The sequence below is a fragment of the Triturus cristatus genome, chromosome 2_1 (assembly GCF_964204655.1).
Source record: "Triturus cristatus chromosome 2_1, aTriCri1.1, whole genome shotgun sequence".
NCBI classification, from domain to species: domain Eukaryota; kingdom Metazoa; phylum Chordata; class Amphibia; order Caudata; family Salamandridae; genus Triturus; species Triturus cristatus.
Window position 1 is genome coordinate 484,866,513 of NC_140581.1, and position 15,431 is coordinate 484,881,943.

Below are 15,431 nucleotides of genomic sequence, written 5' to 3' on the forward strand. Positions count from 1 at the left end.
ACTCCAATCTACCCCATCCACTCCAATCTACGCCACTTCCACTATACCCCAATCTATATCACTCCAAACTACCCCAAACTACCCCCTCTCCATTCTACCCTACTATATTCCACCCTATCTACCCCACTCCACTCCAATCTACCCAACACCTCTCCAATCTACCACAATCTGCCATACACCAATCTACTTCACTCTAATCTACCCGAATCTACTTCCCTCCAATCTACCCCACTCCACTTCACATCAATCTACCCCAGTCTATCCTAATTCAATCCACTCCCCTCCAATCTACCACACTAATCTACCCATCTACCACACCCCACTCTACACCAATCTACCCTACTCCACTCTATACCAGTCTACCCCACTCCACTCTATACCAATCTGTCCCACCCCACGTCATGCCACTAACTTTTAGCCATGCTGAACAGCTGCCACACTGTTGTGCATAATGGCTAAAACTCATTGCCAAAGCCAATAGCTCTTGTATAGGTCACCCTGGTTGGCTTAGCCAATGCTTGTTCTTTTTTGTGCCTGAGATGGAGCTTTTTGCAAAGTTACAGGCAAACAAGTACCAGCACCTCTGCTTTATATTCAGTAAGATAGAGGCAGTTTTGCTTTATCCAGTCGTATATGAACTAGACACCCTGTGATGTTATCTTGACTTTCAGGTTTGTTCTGTAGATAGAAATGAATCTGGAAATGCAGATGGTACTTTTATTTGTGGTATGGGGCAAATATGCATTTTAACAACAGGAATGATGGAGAAGACCCCTTTTCACAATGCATGGTTTATTTTCCTTGTAGAGTTCCATGGATTAATTTCTAATATGATTTTTGGAGATTCAATTTGGTGAATTCCCAGGCAGTGTCTGAGATGCCCACCCATCATTTCATTCACATAGCCAGTATGTCATGATGAACAGTGTCACTGACTGCAAATACCTTGGAGTATCGTAGAAACATGGTGTTCTTCAACAAGAGCAAAGCAGAGACCCACCCTGTTCCTAGGTACTTCCATTTCAGTCTCTCTACCTGGTTTGAACCCTGACAGGTAGTCGTGGTGTGAATTGTGGTATCCAACACAGTCCCAAAGGAGTCTGGCATTTCCCTTTCTAGGATTTAGCTGGATTAAAGTATATTTAAGATGGGATGGAAGTTGGCATGCACTTTTCAGACTGCTATAAGTTTCATCAGGAGAGGGTGGTAATCGTGTGTAATACCTGAGAGTGTTCGTCCTGGAGAAAGCAAGGATTGCGAGCTCCGCAGTGTTGAGAAAAGCATTGGGAAGCATTCCTTGATTCTGGAGTAGCCAGTGTTTTGGGAGCTTTACATCTGTCTGCTAACCTCACAATCTCAACAAAGGAATGAAAATAATATATACTATAGGTGCACTGAATAGGGTTCATTGTTCAATTTGTGTCAAAGTGGTATTAAATTTACATTAACCTAAAACAATGCCACCCATCAAAAAGCTCTCAACAGACTTAATACTGGACGGGATAGGAATCACTGTCTAGCACATGGATGAACCAGAATGATGGGTTAGTTATGAGTGTGTGTACATAATATCCCCAAACTGGAGAGAGATCTCCAGTGGAATTAGGTTTTTTTTAAATCACGATTAAATAAACCACTGAAAATGTTCAGTATAGTAATAGCCAAAATGCCGGAAAACGTCTGGGCTACTGCAGATTAAAACTGTTGCAACTTTCCCCTTAAAAACATTTGGATTTAGTAGTGACGCCTCACAACACAAACAAGCATTGGCAATGCCAAAAAGTCTGGATTGTTGTATGGTAATGTGAACACTGCTGTTAAATAGCATGGAAACTGAGATGTATCTGTGTGGAAGCACACAGTGTTAGAATAATATTGAGGTAGGTTAAAGGTCAGGTGTCAGTTGCACTGTCAAACCAGACCTAAACATCCATGTATGTTAATAATAGCACTCTTCTTATCTGTGCTGCTGCCAGAGAAAAACACCATAAATTACTTACAATGTCATATCTGTGCCCCTGAATGTTCAAGCTCAGGCAGCTGGATTATTCAACAAAATGATCACAGCTGTGTGGAGGGCAAGCATTATTCTTGTAGAAGCAGAAAACGTCTGCTCAATTAAAACATGTACTCCAGGCTCCCAACATGTGGGCAGGGCCAAAGCCCCTCTCTAAGTGAGACTCACATAATTGTCTGGCATAAAATACCTCTCAGCCAAGCAGCATCATATTCTACTCACAGCATGTTACTCCCATAAGGAAACTTGTAATTGCTAAATCATAGCAACCCTGTCTTCAAATGAAAACAAAACATACATTGTTTAGGGTATTGAGAAACTAACACCAGTGTGCAGCAAATAATTAATTGATGTAAAATGAGAATGAAAGAATTGGGAATGAGTGTGGTCTCATGTATTTTGCAACCATTTTTTAAAATATTGTCAAAGATATTCACATAATCTAGCAATCTTGATAGCCACTTCACCAAGTAAATGACCAGCTCAAAAATGCTAAGCAGTCTTTTCAAATAAATATGTCACGGTTATGTAAGGGATTTGACATAAACTGTAAATCAGCATCAGGCGAATAGATTGTCTCAATTACATTAATTTGTAAAAACGATGCAGGGTTTGAGGGACTGTCTTGCCTAAAAATGGCAATTATCCACTTTTTTTTACCCTAAGTTGACAGGGGATGCCCAGACGTGGGGCCCTTGCTCACTTTGCAACTGGATTCAAGATAGCCTGGCTGATGAAGGGTGTTACCCAGACATTGATCCCAGGATGCCTGTTTCCGGTTCAGGGAAGACCTGGCCTGGCAGTTTGGACTGGACTGTTCCCATGAGGCACAGGGTCAATACTGATTTGCATATAGCTGGGTCTGAACTGAGGTGGCTAAGTGAGCTAAAGAACGATGATGGATTCAACCCAGATCTGTGACGGGGTGAGTGTCTGTAAAGCTTCAGAGCTGCGTCCATCAGCTCCTTGTGTTTGCTTTGTTTGCCCTAAATTGGCATGGTATGCACAGACGTGGGCCCCTTGCTCACTTTGCCACTGGCTTCAAGATAGCCTGGCTGATAAAGGGTGTTACCCAGAAATCAGCCCCAGGATGCTTGCTTCCGGTTCAGGAAAGACCTGGCTTGGCAGTTCGGGCTGGACTGTTCCCATGAGGCACAGGGTCAAGACTGATTTGCATGTAGCTGGGTCTGAACTGAGGTGGCGAAGTGAGATAAAGAACGATAATGGATTCAACCCAGTTCTCTGACTGGGGTTGAGTGTCTGTAAAGTTTCAGCACTCCGTCCATCATCTCCTTGTTTTTGAATTATCCACTTTTTCCCACAATTACTGTTGGTTACTTTGATAGGTATGTTGGAAACAATAATCCGATAATATTTCTCCTTCACCTACTCGTGAAAACACTGAAGCATATGAAGCAAAATATGATAAGGCTGGTTCTGCGATAAATTGAAATACATGGCAGGACTGGGATTCCAAGTTGTGTGGGCAACACCACACTCCCAAGTTCATTTCCAGTGCAGCATTTGCCAGGTTCTGGATGAGGAGAAGGACTTAGATTGGAGTTATATCATGAACTGGTAGCATTCCCCAGCATGAAACTCTTAGAACCCAGGTAATCCCGCATTCTAGTATTACGGTTCCCAGCATTATCGTAATTCCGCATGTAGGATTATGGATGGATGCGTTATCCCATCACATCTCTTAAGGAAGACCTTAATGCTCATAACTCTTCTATACTACTCTTCCGTTTCACTCATGTCATTACAAACTTCGTTAATTTGAAATGCATAGATGCAGATGCTTTTATAGAACTCTGTATATATGGCTACGTTTAGGGATTGCCTTTGCCCTAGTTTAACCATTTTCTAAATTTAACTGAAGAACCCTTCCATTGCAATCGTTTTAACCTCTTGGGGATGCATGAGATGTAGCAGCTGTTCTTAAAAACTCCTAACCAGTTTTCCTTGTCTTTGTAAATATTTCCTTAAATAAACCCTGAGTAGCTCTGAATAAAGTAAAACCTATTGAGGGATGAGGGACTTGATTACTAATTTGGTAAAAGATGCAAAAGGGTAAAAATAGGGCTGGGATAAACATAGAGATCAATAAACAAATGTTGAGTGGTCTCGTTAGAAAGCTATTACTGTATATTCTCCAGGATTTTCAGGCACACCATTAAACTTACACTTCACATAAATGTAAGCATTGTGGCAGACATCTTCAATGTAGTAGATAAAGACCAAAGTTGTAGCAAAATATAAATCTGTGTGGTGGGTGAAACTGTGGTAATACCGATAAATGCAGTGTGGTAAAGACCGCATTCTGCATCTCTTATCCAATTTTCCGAAATAAAAATCTAAATGAGGAGTATCTGAGATGCAATGCAATTACCTCAGGCTCAGTAGATATCACTATTTACCAGGTGCAGTAACCATCCTTCCCATTTGTAATAAGGGCCTTACAGTCTTTTAAATACAGAGGATGAGCGTTATTATTTGGCTTAACGTTTATACACACTATCTAAGTTTCCATATTTATACTTCTGTTTATACCATGTAAAGCTACTTATGGAAGTGGTATGTCATGTTAATGAAAATGTGAATAGCACACCATTTGACATTTAACCTATGGCAATGTAGAATGTGAAGCAGGGTGTCTCTCTATGGTGGTTTGTAGCGGGGGGTCAGGTCTTGAAGTCCTCTGTTTAACTCCTCTCCGTGTCCTAGACTTGATATAGAGTGGTGGCAATGTTCTTGCTCCTCCCAAAATACCTATTTACCTGTGAAAGTCTTTCTAATGGAATGTTTGTGTTCTTTCTCCCATCTGGGGTTTATTGTTCCTGAACTAGAATCGTCTTCCCCTTTCGTCTTGTCTACAAACACATCTGCTGTTATTATTGCTTCTATTGTTCTGGAGTGCATGCTCACTGTGTTGTTGTACCTGCTGTTTTCCGCCCACTGTAACTCATTTGTGAGAGTCCATCTGTCCGTGTGACCCCATTACCTGTCCACCAATTCTCTTTCTTTTCCTGCTCACCAGGGTCACCTGTGAGGTTCTTTACGTCACCAGGGATGTCTGTGAAGTTCTCATTCTCTACAGCTTCCTGTTCCCTGAACCCTGGTTTCTCAGAAAAACATCCAGGTAGACAGATATTCAGGCAAGTATAGCTCTATCTATGGCAGCAGTGGCCCGTCTTTAGGGGAGGAGGGGCCAGGTCCCCACACCTTTAGCACACATAAGGAGTGTCGGTCAGGCTGAGTAAATCTCAGTCTGACAGACACTCTTTATCCTCAGGCCACTAGGCTAGGCGCTAGACATGCGCTAAATGCACAGGCTCCTAGTTGCCTGAGCTGAACTTTGTCGGGTTGAAGATTTCACAGCCCTGTGGGTCTCACCTATTCACCCTCGCAAAGCACTTGGAAGAGCTCCCCCTCATGACGAGGGTGAGCATCATTCATAGCGTCGGACCTGGGTGCTTCGGTTTTAACACCTGAAGTGCCCACGGCCTAGTGTCTATCATTGACAGATCACCACAGAATAGAGTGGGGTCAGCAAGTCTCACTGACCCTACCCTACTTTGTGACGAGGTACAGAGTGCTGTCTCCTCTCATTGGCTGACGTAATGAGAGGAGACGGGGACCATTGGCTGAGGTCAGTCAATGGGAGTAGGTGACAGTTCCAATCCTGCAGGAACCTCAAGGCTGAGATCTCTGCTGCAGCCGGTAATGTTTGATGTGTGCGTGCATGTGTGTATGTATGAAAGTAAGTGTATTTGCTTGTGTGTGCCTTAAATGTGTGTAAGTGCTTGTAAATGATGGGTCTATGTGTGCACGCTTGTTAAAACATAGGGGTGTGAGTGAGTGTGCATGCAAATGTGTATGTGTATGCGTGTGTGACCCATCCACCCCAACTTCTGCTTGAACTACCAGCCACCACTGATCTATAGATTGCTCAGCAGATGAAGGCAAAACTCTGCTGTCTGTAAAGATTTAGAAAAAAAATGATAGTGTTGGTCACCAAAACTAAAGTTATGATTGTATTGAAAAGCTCCATATTTCACTTTGAAAATGATAGGATAAGTGACTTTGTGCAGAAGTCTAAATGAACAATATTATACTTTATGTTGTTGGGACTATTTGAATGGTGCAGACCAGCTTGAGGAGCAGGGCAGCACTTTCCCTAAAACAGAGTATACTGTGAAGCACACCAATTACAAACACAATAATGAGCACTGCCAAAGCTCATAAGATGATGACAGTAATACGGCAGACTCCCCTCTTTATATGATATCTTTTTGACATTTTCATCTTCATTTATCCATCTTTAATTGTGCTTATTTTATTAGATTTATCCTCATTTATTTTTTGTTCAGTGAAACAACTAATCTTTCTCCACATGTATGCATCCAACAAAATGTGAATTCAAACTGTAGTATTTTTATACTATATTTAGTAGTCATATGGAAGATGAAACATTTTGTATTGCAGTTTTGGTTGGGGCATTGTTATGTTTATTGAAGAACAGCTTAGACATGGAGTTATCCAATCACTGCAAATATTAGTGTTCCTGTGAAAAAAAGTCAGAGTTAAAGTAGAGAAAATTGAAGCCATCCATGACAGCGTGAGCTTCACCACAGCACCAATCAGTATGCAGGGTTGTTGATCATGAAGTGGAGAAGAGAGTATAGTTAATTCTGTACAAATCATGAATCCGTCTACTCCTCAATATGATGACAAGCAGACACTATTAGGAAGGTTAGACTTTTTTATTAAATATATTTCTCATATTTGATCAAGGTTTACAAACATAAACATATGTCTCCTAACTCAGATGAGTGAGGTGTTGTCAGTCAGATTGAAGGGTAAAGTGAGAAGAAAGGAACTTGGAATGAGTGAAAGGCCATGTATGTAAGAACATCTTCTGATTTTTAGGTCTGGCCTTTCAGTGTTGCTGTTGCCAGACCCTATGTGTTCAACCTGCAAAAGAGCTTTAAGGAGTCCTACAGAGAGGGTATTTGGCTCACATGCCAGTGCACAGGAGTATGGTTGATTCAGCAGAAATTGTGTGCTTCCACAGAAAAAGTACTTACTCTCCAACAGCTGTAATTATTTGTTTGTCGAGTTGTGTGAGTCTGAGTTCTTTATCAAGGCTAGCTATTCTGTTACAGCAGAGCTTGACCTTTAGGTCAAACACATTCTACTGTAATCTTATACCTCTCCTAGATAATTACTTAATTATAGTGTTTGTTCTTCTTCTCAGACAGCAGCACTGAGATGGGAGGAGGGCATTGAGGAGAAATGTATTGCTGTATTTCAGTTCACCTCCCCCACTTGCTTTCCATCATCAACTTTAGAGATGCCTTTACAAGGCACTTCTTGAGAGAACTGTGTTTTTTCTAATTCCTAGTTTAAAGATTTTGGGGTGGAAACATGCATATCACACAAAAATTACTTTCAATATTAATTTTATATTTATTATTTAATTTTAAAATGCATTACTTATATTATATTTAATTTACTTCAAATTCCACATCTTTAAATATTAAATTTAATTAATTGACTCATTTAACATAATGTAATTTTAAATTACCTTTCCCCGAATCCTGAAAACCTCTTACTGTCCTTTAAATCACCATTCCCTGTACCCTACTACTCCTTGCTACCTCTTAACACTTCCCTTCCTTGACTACTAAAAAACCCTTATTACTCTCAAGGCAACCCTTCCCAGTACCATAAAAACCACATGTTATCCCATAATGCTACCTTTGCCTGAACCCTAAAAACTCCTTACTGCCCATTAATATCGCCCTTCCCTGAACCCTAAGAAACACTCAACACTCTCGGTCCATGAATCCTAAACACCCCTTACTATCCCTTAATAATTACAGTTGAACCATTAAAACCCTAACTACCCTTTAACGCTACCTTCCATGAACCCTAAAAAAACCCTTACTATAGCTTAACACTAGGCAACCTTAAACCCTTAGTATCCTTTAATGCTACCCTTCCTTGAATCCTAAAAATATCTTACTACCACCTAACAGTATACATTCCAGAACTGTAAAAACCCTCATTATCCCTTAATGCTACCCCTCTCTAAACCCTAAAACCCCCTTGCTACCACTAAATGCTACTCTTTCCAGAACCCTAAAACCCTTACTACACCTTAATGCTACCCTACTGTGAACCCTAAAAATCCTTACTACCCCTTAATACTACCTGTTTCCTAAAGCCCTTAAAAGAAACTGACCATCTGTTAACACTACCCTCCCAGAAACCTAAAAACGCCAACTAACCCTTAAAGTTATCCATCCTTAAACCCTAAAAGTTCCTTGCTATCACTGACATCAACTCTTTCCTAAATACTAACAACCCATACTACCCCTTAACACTACCCTTCCCTGAACAAGAAAACCTTACTACCCTATCACTACCCATCCCTGAACCCTAGAAACTCATTTACTACCCTGTAATGCTACCCTTCTCTGAATCTTATCAGCATCAAGGTTCACCAATATGCCGATGATGCAAACTCTACTTGAAAGTCTGCTCTGCTTCAGACAGTCAATGCTTGCACATCATCCAGACCTGGATGTCCAGCACCTCAACCCAACCAAGACAAAATTGTTATTATTTTCCAAGACCTACAAACAAGATACAGTACAAACCTGGCTCAATGACATGAACCTTGACAGCTCCGAACCCCATCTCTTCCCAAATGCTAAATCATTAGGATTCAACCTGGATACTGAACACCAACCTCTTCAACAAAGAACACATTGCCAAACAAAAACAAAGACGGCCTGGTACCAGCTCTTTCTACTGAAGAAACTCAAAGAGTGCATTCCAGAAAGTGACTTCTGAACTACTGTTCGAGTACCTGTACTCTTGCATCTAGATTGTGCTAATACCCTACTCCATGGTCTCATAGGTCCCACACTGCACCCTACAGAGGCATCCTACACACCGCAAAACATCTCATCTAGGACCTAAAGAATTATGATCACATCACCTCCACCATTATGGAACTCCATTGGCTCCCTTAGCCAGCCTGCACCATCTTTAAAGACTGGTTCTCCGCACACCCGCACCACAACAGACTGAAGACTAACATGTGTAAAAAGAAAAAGCAATGCAATAGGCTTTATCGATCTATGCAACCGGGATTCGGAAAAACATCCCTGCATCCAACAGGGTAGCCCCAGTGCTGTTCTAATTTAGGAGAGAGTTGAAGAATCACCTCTTTAAAGAGCAGTACTTCACAATGCATTAACCGTTCATAACTCAGCTTCCTTGCCTAATACTCTCGGGCTTTTCTTTGACAATGTACCGTTCTCCACTGCCTTTTGGCTATGTTTGTGCAACAGAAATACTATATTACATACATACATTCCTACATATTGAAAATGACTCCCTAAATTAGTATGTCTGTGAATTACAAAACAGACCAACATTTAGTGCTTGATTATTCTAAATTCTTCGGAATAATAACCTATCTAGGTTATGTAAAGGTGAAATTAATAGCTGTTTGGATGACATATAAGCAATACTTTAAAATATGCATAAAGTGCGCTTTGGCTTGGGTGCATCCGGAGGACTGTTACTGTCTTAATTCATGCTGTCAGCTGGGAAGGTATCATTGTCTTTTCCAGGTGTGCTTCCATTAGTATGCATGAGAGATTATTCTAAATCTAAAAAATAGACTCAACTATGATGTTTGCCACCTTCGGTTCTATTTCTCCTAAATGGAGTCTACACAGAAAGCAATGTGTTTTGCTACTTTTTCTCAGCACTGGCAAGGCCTGTGGAACATGCTTTAATGTGATAAACAACATTTGTGCATACATGGTATTCAAACAACAGTTTTGAATGCCTCTCTTTACATTAGATGTGCATTACGTCCAGAGCTGTAGGCTTTGACATTGCATGTTTTAAACTCTATGCACTGTCAATCTGTACAGCGATGTGCAAGAATGAGGAGTTAATATAAGAAGCTATTTCACTCAATTTTCTGTTATTGCCTTATTAAAAAGTTAATACAGAAATGGAAGCGGATTTTTTCCTTTTTGTATTAATATGTATAAAAATAGCATAAACAAAAAATACAAAGTCTTAAACACATTTATTGCAGGTAGCCTCCTACTTGGCAGAATTATTAAAATATTTAGAATGGATTTGTTAAAATGAAGTAGCACCCATCTGAAACCAAGCATGCTTGACGTCAAAACTGCTGTCTCCCAATTTTTTTTTTTTTTTTACAAAAGTTTTCTGTGAAGCTTACTGAGCAGTGATTGTTAGAAATAAATGGAGCAACAGATACTTTTTTCAACTGCAGAAGCAACCATCACATGTGTCACCACAGTACTTATCAAGTTCTGACAGGCTAGGTATAACAGATGAAAAAGGATGAACCAGATAGATGGACAATTACTAAGGAGGATATCAAGAGAAATCAGAGACATCGTTTTTACAGTGGAAATAATAACAAGAATATTACTTTCATAGATGTTTCTTTTGGTTTAGGGAAATTTAAAATTATGTTTATAATCTGAGGAGCAATTTTATTGTGGACATGAATCACACCGCTCGCTGTCCAAAGGCTAAGTTATATAGTAAATGTATGTTAAGAGCGAAAAGTACATTAAAGGAGACTATACAAGATCTCTATTTAGCTGATATATGGTGAGAGAGATTGATTCTTAAAATAAATGTACTTTTTAGTATTAGTGTCACAGTGCATAGTACTGGTCTCTAAACAACCAGCTAACAAATGCTTAGCTACTCTAGTGTGGGTGCACATCCCTTGATGTGGATAACAGAAAAGATCACTGGATTTTATACCACGCTTTCAACTTTGGAATGGGTGAGATGGCAAGGTATTGGGATGCTTTAATAGGTATGTCTGAGACCAATGTACTGCATATTAGGTATTTTAATAGTGCATTAAAAACTAAACATCATTTCATGGGATTTTACAATGCAAATATTACAATAACAAATAGCAAATATGGAGGTGCATGCCCCCCAGTAGAAGCTGCACAGCAGAAGATTATGATTCCATAAGAAGCATAATCAAAGAAAATATGTTCCTACTAACAGAAGCAACATGAAACCTGTATTGACTCAGGGACATGGGCGCCTCTAGTTTCTACGGGTAAGGTAAACGCTTTTATGAAAACTATTTTCCATTACGTTATTGGCAGTTTGTTAGTGAGGTCAGGCTGACAAATGAAGTAAAGTTTTACTGATTCTATCAACTGCTACATAGATCGGAATTTTCTACAGATCATTAAGTTCTTTCTTATACCTGTTTAGTAAATACATTTGTCTTGGTGGAATTGCACTACACCTGACTGATGAGCCCAAATCAGGGTGAAACTGGCCCTGGGTTGCTTGTGGTCCGGTACAGGGAGGATTTGGCCTGGCAGTTTGGGATGTACTGTTCCTATTGGAGCAGGGTCAGTACCATTTGCATATAGCTGAGTCCAATCTGACTGGAATGAGCCCAGAGTATTACCAGTGACTCAAATTAATTCAGCCATCCACCCATCACTTTTTTATTTACTTCAGTGTGATGCCCTCAAAGTGCTATGCCTATACCAGAATGTGTCTCATGTGCTCACTGTAACACTGGAACCAAAGTACAAATGACTTAAGAGCCTCAATCGGGATGAAGCCGATCCTTGGTTGCTTGCTCTTCATTTAAATGAGGACCTGGTTCGCCAATTCGAGCTAAACTGCTCCTGTTGGAGTTGGTTCTTGACTGATTTGCATATGGCTGGGTCCAAACTTAGTTGCCACGGTGTGGAAAATAATAAAGGACTTTGATGCGGCCTTGACCAATTACCAATGGCTGAGATAAATTCAAGCATTCCTAAATTGCAATTGGCATGCCATAGTCTGAGTCCTGTGCTCACTGTTCCACTGGAACCAGGCTACACCTCATTGAAGCGCTCCAAACAGGGCGAACCGATCTTGAGTTGCTTGTGTTCTGGTTCAGAAAGGACCTGACCTGGTAGTTTGCTCTGGAGTGTTCCCTGTAGTTGCATCAGGACTGATTTTTATATGGCTGGGTCCAAACTGAGGAAGCATGGTGGGCAAGCAAAGATGGACAACGATGTAGCCCGAGCAAATTACCAGAGGATGATCTTCGGCAGACACACTGCCCTCTGGAACAACTCCTAGTGGCTGTCAGAGCTTGGACCCACCCCCATGCTGAAAGACCATGCCTGCAACCTCGCGATTATCCTCGACAGTGAACTCTCCATGAGATATCAGGTCGAAGCCATCTCGTCAGCCTGCTTCCACACTCGCTACAAGGTTTTCAAATGGCCCCCCATCAGCGCCAGGAAGACGGTTGCAGGCCCTCATCACCAGCGGACTGGACTACAGCAACACCCTCTATGCAGGTACCACCACTGAACTTATGCAAAGACTCGAGATGATCCAGAATGCATCGGTCAGACTGATTCTCAACCTGCCCAAGAGAATCTCCACTGGCTCCCGGTCCAGAAGAGATGCCAATTCAATCTCCTGACCCATGGCTACAAAATCCACAATGACCAAGGACCAGCCTACATGAACCCCGCCTGCAATTTCACCAACCTCCTAGGAACTTCCGCTCCACACACCTCACCCTAGCACAGATATCTTGCATACGTCGCTGCTGCTCCAGAGGACACTCCTTCTATCATCTTGCCGGCAAAGCCTGGAACGCCCTCCCCCTCCTCCTTCGCACTGTACCCTCGCTGACCCACTTCAGAAAGTGGCTCAAAACCTGGCTCTTAGACTGATACCTGCAGCAAGTGTCTGGATATCCTCTCATGTGACAAGCCACGCTTTATTATAAGTATGTCTTGATTTATTGACTGGATGAGATTAATTCAGGCATTCTACCCATCACTTTTTTGTATATAATCGGTTGGTTACTAAAATTGAATGAAGGGAGAAATAATCACCAAGGCTATTTTCCTAAATTCTTCAAGCAATTGTAAAAATACATTGCTTATATTTTAACACAAACAATCTCCTCTCAACCGGGAATGTGCTACTCTGGTGATAATTCCTAAGGAGGGCCCAAATCGCCAGAAAGCAGGCTTATATTATTTAATTTTATTAAATGAAATATCTCCTTTCCTAAAGGCATTTTTCCCAGACTGAACAGAGTTATTCCTGGAACTTTACAACAAAATCAGCACACTTGTGTCCTTGAACATGCGCTCATTAGCAAGCAGCACATGAAGGTCATTGCATTTTCTTCTTAAAGTGGTCAGTTTAATAGACGTCCTCAGTGCCACTATATTCAAATTGAGATACAGTGCTAGGCTGGTGAATGTATAATTAGTTATGTTAGGATCAAGTAGCTAGATTAGTGGGAAATTAAAATGTAACAGAGTCCATTGAGATCCAAACAGTAACAAGACAACAGTGCCCTTTAACTCCCTTAGTGAGTGGTTTATATATGGAACGACTGAGTCAAACAGTAACTCTCTGTGGTTTTCTTTCTATGGGCACTGCTTGATGGGTAACTTTAATGTATTCGGATACCTATTGTCATTTTAGTACATGTCTACAAAATGAGGTGATTGCTATTACAATGGTTGGCATCAGTGTCTATGGTGGTGTTCAAGACTAGAGAGAGAACCTAGAATCAGAATTTCAAAAGGAACTATTCAGTAACTGGGTGTAGTAATATTGCTATATTATTGTTGTGTATTGGAAGATAATGTTTACAATATTACACATTTTATTCAGAAATGTTGAAAGATCCAACTAGGTGAGATAAACTCTAACATTGATTGGCCTAATTAGTCTAATCAAGTGTCAGGCTACATCATCCAACATACTTCATATAATTGTAAATAATGCCCAAAAGGCAATCAACTTGTATTTTGAACTGTCTTGATGAATCACAGTGGCACAAACTGAAAGAGGTTTAGGCCCTGCCAAAGTTCAAGATCTGCCATTGGGCTGCAGGGTTCGAGAAGTTAGAGGGATCGATTACTCCGATAATTTGAGAACTATTTATCACTGAAAATATATGATGACATACTGACACCAGTAAAAGCACTCTATACCTAGATTCTCTATTTTTTTATTTATTAAAGAGCTACATAAACTCATGACGGTGGTATGAAGTTTGCAAAGATCTTGCCAAAAAATATAAATGGCAATGTTGCTTATACTTTACCCTTAGATGGGACAACCCACTCATAGACAAAAAATCAAGAGATCAACTCAAGATGTCATTTTATTCAGATATGAGACTTGTGGCTGATCTGTCACTGTGCAAGAAATTAAATTCCATCAGAAATATGGAAAGTATGTGACTCAATTGAAAACACATTTGTGTTTATGATATGAGATTATTCTAGGATATATAAAATAATTTAAAAATGTGGAAGCTAGTCAATTCCCTATTTCCATGTCTGGAGCTTCCCATCGTAGTCTTTTTTTTTTTGCGCTAGAAGTTGATAGTATTTCTAGAGCCAGAATACTTCATGTGGCATCTGCCCAATTACATTTTCTATTTGTTTATTCTGATTGCTCATAGAGTGCTTGCAGTGCTTAAATTGAGCCAGTGGTTGCAGGTGGGGTCCACCAGCACTCATGTTTTGAGGACCTGGACTTATTTTTCAAACATGAGGCTTTAAACCAGAACAAGACACAGAAAGGTGGGAATATGGGGAAAGAAGGAAGAGAATTACAGGAAAATAGTGAGAAAGTGCAAAAGCAGGGATACAAAAAGAACCAAAAGGAGTTGATAAAGGGACAGGGAGTGTAGGGTGGTGGATGAAAGAGGCATTAGATGTAATGAGGACTAGACAGCCTCGGTATCGAGCAACCCTAACATTCAGCAGTGCCAGACGAAGGCTTCTGAGAAGAACTTTGGCCACTCGCAGAGAGTGTTTTGTATATTTGCTCACCAACTTCTATGGTTTAGTGATAGTAGTGGTATTACGAAGATGTGCCACAAGGGCAGCAGCGGTGGTTTGCTGCTGCCATGGCAGCCATTGATGTGTGCGCCCCTACTGCAGCCATAGTCTTCCACACATTATTGACAGTGGAAGGTGGAGGGCCAAGAGCGACACAAGAATGCCTTCGGAGGAGCTCACAGACAATGGACCAAGGAATTGTTTCACAAACGGCAACTGTTAGCCATCACACTTGCACAACTGTATTGCATTTGTATGGCTATACTAAAGCATTACTGAGAGTTTTGACTTTTTTAAAGCTATTAGATTGTGTGCATGCTTTCATTTATGTAACTATAGTTTCCCTGCTCCAATGATCCCAAATACCAGAACAAGTTGAAAAGTAGAGTGACCAGCAGATGTGTCTACTTTCTGTGATAGTCTTCAAGTCTGTCCCGAAAGCTTCCATAATGTCCCTTCCCTCTATGACTGTTTCCCAT

General features: G+C 40.7%; 1 protein-coding gene across 4 annotated transcripts in view; it reads right to left on the reverse strand.

The window, feature by feature from the left end:
• ARHGEF28 (Rho guanine nucleotide exchange factor 28) overlaps nucleotides 1-15,431 on the reverse strand; it is a 1,067,585-nt gene that overhangs the window by 1,012,272 nt on the left and 39,882 nt on the right. The window lies entirely within an intron of this gene.